The following is a 4584-nucleotide window of genomic DNA, read 5'->3' on the forward strand; positions in this document are numbered from 1 at the left end:
GCTTAAACTTCAGTCGACCATCTCTGCAAAGTGTACTGCTAATCTCGCCGATACGCACACCAGAGACTTAAGGTGTACCTATATAAGAAGTGCAGAGGGCAAGCTCAAGTGCAACATGGCTACTGCATCCATGTGTCGCCCAATTATCGTCGGGACAATTATAAACATGAGGGCAAAATTTGTCATATTGCGCAGGACAAAAAACCGAGTCACCCTTGATTGATGTTGTGCGGAGCTGACAGCCATATTGACAGAATTGCCTCGCAGGTGAGTCGTCTACAGCAGAGATGTCGTAAAATAGGTCCACAAGACTATTCCATGGAACATAAGAGCATTCGAGCTGCATAATAGGACTATTGCCGAACTCCACCATGAGCTTCTGTTCATCAATCTCCTCACCAATCTCACTATTAGTTGTTATTTTTATTGATACACCAGTGCCGTATATAACAGGTCGATATGCTTCGCTGCAATCTTGTTGGGGGCTAAGTCCTCTATTTGAGACGCGTTTTGTTGAACAGACTTCAGAAACAGAGCGAAAGGACATCGGTTCACTACGCTTACCTGAGATAATCCCTGGGTAAAGGGAAGAAGAATAAGTAATAAGTATAGATTCATGTTGTGAATATATACATGTATTGTAACTGTGGGTAGATGAATATATGGGCTACAGTGGATTTATCAGCCTTTTCTGGGGCCATTTTTAAACCATATAAAATCAATATAGCGAGTAAGTAGTACTGATACAAAATACCAGAGATCGTAACGCTATCTACTCATATTAACCACACTATCCTGTCACGGAGTAAGACATATTGTTAAATAAGTCTTGGTGTGTTATTTATTGTTCCTTTTCTATCCTTCAGAAGGGTCCATATCATTTATCTTAAGTTTAGAAAACCTCTCAGCCACCTAATCAAATCAGGGTGGCCGGCCAGTCTTTCGACTTCCGATATTAATAGCTTTATAACTTTCAGCAATTACGTCAAGTCTGCTTGTTCAATCACCAGAGGCAGCTTTTTCTGATATACCTAAACACCGACGCATAAGACAGTACGTATACGGAAAGTCCAGTAAAGGCGGAGTAAAAACTATGCCAACTTATAGTTTTATTATATTCGCCAAGAGTTCTACAATTAAGCTGGAAGTAATCCTGTAATATCTAAGCATAAGATGCCTTAACTAAATGTGCGAGCAAAAAATGTAGCGTCTCTGTATAACGCCAGAGCAGCTAAAGAGCTCATAGAAATAATAGTACTTAATGATATTTTTAGTTTAAATATAATACTATCCGTTAATATACTGAAAGTTTTTGGACTCCTAAAACATCCACAGCATCGCTTAGCAGCTTAGGGACACCTCAGCTCACCAGCGTATATGCTGGAGGCTCTTAGTCTTGCTTGCTGTATATTAGCGGAGCAACAAAGCTAGCGGGTTTATTAATACCAGTAGGGTTTCCCATAGTAAGCAAAGTCCCTTTTATGCTAAAAACTGCATTAAAGGGCATATATATTCTAAGCGGTACTATAGCGCGGAGCTAGATAGGCCAGTTAATAGCAAAGTAACTATTAATAAATAATAAGGATCTCCAGTCACTTACCTTAAATCCATGCCCAGCCAATTCCTTAACAGATATAATTACTTTAACCTTATGCTTTACTTTAATTTCATTATAGGCAAGGTTTTAGTCATAATCCCTAAGCTTTCTTGGAAGGGACAGCAGCACGTTAAACATCTAACCTTTATCAACCGAACGTAGCGTAATATGTCGCTGTGCTGTTAAGTTCTCTGTAATATATCTGCTAGCTCTTGCAGCTGGCCCCAAGCAATCTACGATTGGAAATTCGCGAATTTCAATTACCCTCACCATAATATCTCCCAGTGCTATCCCAGAAGTAAGAGGGTCGGCGCATAAAGTGAGTTGAATCGTGCCACTAAAGCCTACTGCCTTTAGGAAAATACCGATAGAATATTTAAGCTTATCATCCTATATACATTCTCCACTTGCGGACTGCAATAGTTCGAGAGCATCTAATACAGGAGTGCGTATAATGCGAAGGTCTTTACAAGCGTAAAATATAGGCATCCCCTTGTCTACTATAATAGCATTAACTTGATATTTTAAGGATATTTCCGGTATACCTTGAATGCTCTCGGTCAAATCGCTTGGCAGACAAAACTCGAATAGGTACTTATAGTTCCCTGCTGGTAACAGTAGACCACCCGCTCGAAGACAGAGCTGCTCCAAGACAGTCTCTATTGATCTCAGCTTCGCGCTTTAAAAGCATTAGCGTAGCCTATACTATACAGAGCGAGCTTTATTTGATATATTTAATACAGCCAAGACGCGAAGGCAAATATCTTCAATGAACCTAAGTGCTTGAAGATAGAAAACAACAAAACCAGTTAGAACTTATCTAGCGGACTTATCAGTATTGCCCCGGAATATAACGGTGTTATTATCAAAACTTGTAGGAAGGGATAGACAGGTTAGCTGAGAAGTTTATTAGGATATAAACAATCTCACTATATGACACATGCCATCGGAATCTTGTCACTTAAATAGGACATGCTATTATGAGAGCATTATATAAATAGAAGCCGGCTCGTAGGCAGTAAGGTCTGAATATATAGTTTAAAATTGAGACAACATAAAGATTATAAATAGTGCAGCTTCTAAGTTCAACAATATATTGTTATTATAGTTATAATATTTTGTCGGCATAAAACGAAGAATACCCACAGCGTCCATTTTAAGATACAACTGCACCTTACAGAGCAGTAAATAATATGAGATATTTCAGGCTCTAAATTTAATTTATAAAACCTCTTATCTACCCTTCCTTCCTGTGTCTTATCTACTGCCTTGGATAAAAGAACGATATAGTGTACTATTAAAAAGGCTAAATAAATAGATATCGAATCTCTATTAACATGAAAGTCCTAGTAAACTGGTAAATATAGCCCTATAACGTTACGAAACTACAAATAGAAGTAGTATTTATTACACTTATAGAAAGATAATAGTTATCCGTAAAGACAATATACAGCAGTCATAATAAACAAGTAAAAGCAGTATATCAGATATCAGGACCTCAAAATAGGGTAAGTCATTGCTTTTTACAATGCCTATAATGCAGCGCATTAGTAATAACTCCTTATCTTAGGATTATATCAGCCATAGTTCCTTATTACAGCTTCGCCGCTTTAGCGGAGCTTACTTACAAGATAAAATACCGCGTTTATATCCATTTTTCATTTATTCTTCAGATAATTCTCATCCAATATAATTGACACCAAAGGCGCTATTACACTCGACCTTTTATGACCCTTAATTGTCTAACAATTAAGTGGGAACTAATTACTCCGTAAAGAGAGCGTTCTTTTTATATAACATTTTCGTTTTATATAATAATTTAAGCGCCTAGGTAAAGCAGGCAGCTAATAACAAGCCTGAGATTAGACCGCCTCCGCAAGCATATACAGCCGCCTAGTATCGTAGAAAAATCCCTAATTCCGTTGGATTTATTAATAGAATCTCTTTTTCCTTCTTGACCGCTGTATCTGTGTATAATAGCCAAGAACAAAGTGCATGTTCAAGTAATAGCGGTGGCAGAAGTACAGGCCCTCGCGAGGGGTCAGGTGTTATTGGCATGCTGTTACCCTGTTATGGATTAAGTGCAGTAGCGAGCTAGTATAGTTAGTCATCACTTCTACAAGTCACCCAGCCCCCAGCTATCGCTGTGAGTACTACTACCATTAAGACGATCACTCTAACGTAGCCATCGTTGTTGGTGGAGGCCATGAAGGGGAGGAAATAAGTGATTATTCACAAGCTAATCGGAAAACTAAATATATAGGACATTATCAAGCTTTCCGCGACTAGTTTTACGCTTGTATACCTCTTGTTTAACTGGAGAACTGAGTAAGGTTCTTATCTCCTAATACAGAGTAAGACATAAACATCCAGAGGAGATGGATTGAAGACGCCTGACTCTACAGTAGACAGGAGTGTGGGAGTGGGGTTAGGAAGCACTGAATTGCAAATCGTTAACGAAGTGGAGTCCTGTCCCATAAACCTGCCAGGCAGCCCAGCAACTTTCGGCCAAAACAAGATAGCTGTGATAAGGCACAGGGGACCCTAGCGAAGCTATATCTATACTGGTGTGAATTATTAGTTCCTGTAAGACCCCGCTTAATACCCTTGTTTATGTTAACTTTTAGCTAAAGATTACTATTACCACCTACTACTACATGCACTACTTCTAGCCTGTAATTATTCCGAACTTTACTATACTTATAAACCTACCTTAATATGGTTAAATATTATAACTATAAAGCAGAATAAGAATAATTAAGTCGATATAGGTGTTTTATATAAAGTTTTTACTACTAGCTATATAGGTTCTTATAAAGGTTTATAGGTAGTAAGGAGCTCTATAAATTAGTATTTTATCTTTATAAGATCTTGCTAATAATACTATTATATATTATACTATATAACCACTTTATCTTATAGTAATATATTTGTTTTTTACTACCTTTATTATAAGACTTAATGTATTTAAATATATATACTATTAA

This window comes from Metarhizium robertsii (genome assembly GCF_000187425.2).
Source record: "Metarhizium robertsii ARSEF 23 chromosome Unknown MAA_Scf_50, whole genome shotgun sequence".
NCBI classification, from domain to species: Eukaryota; Fungi; Ascomycota; class Sordariomycetes; order Hypocreales; family Clavicipitaceae; genus Metarhizium; species Metarhizium robertsii.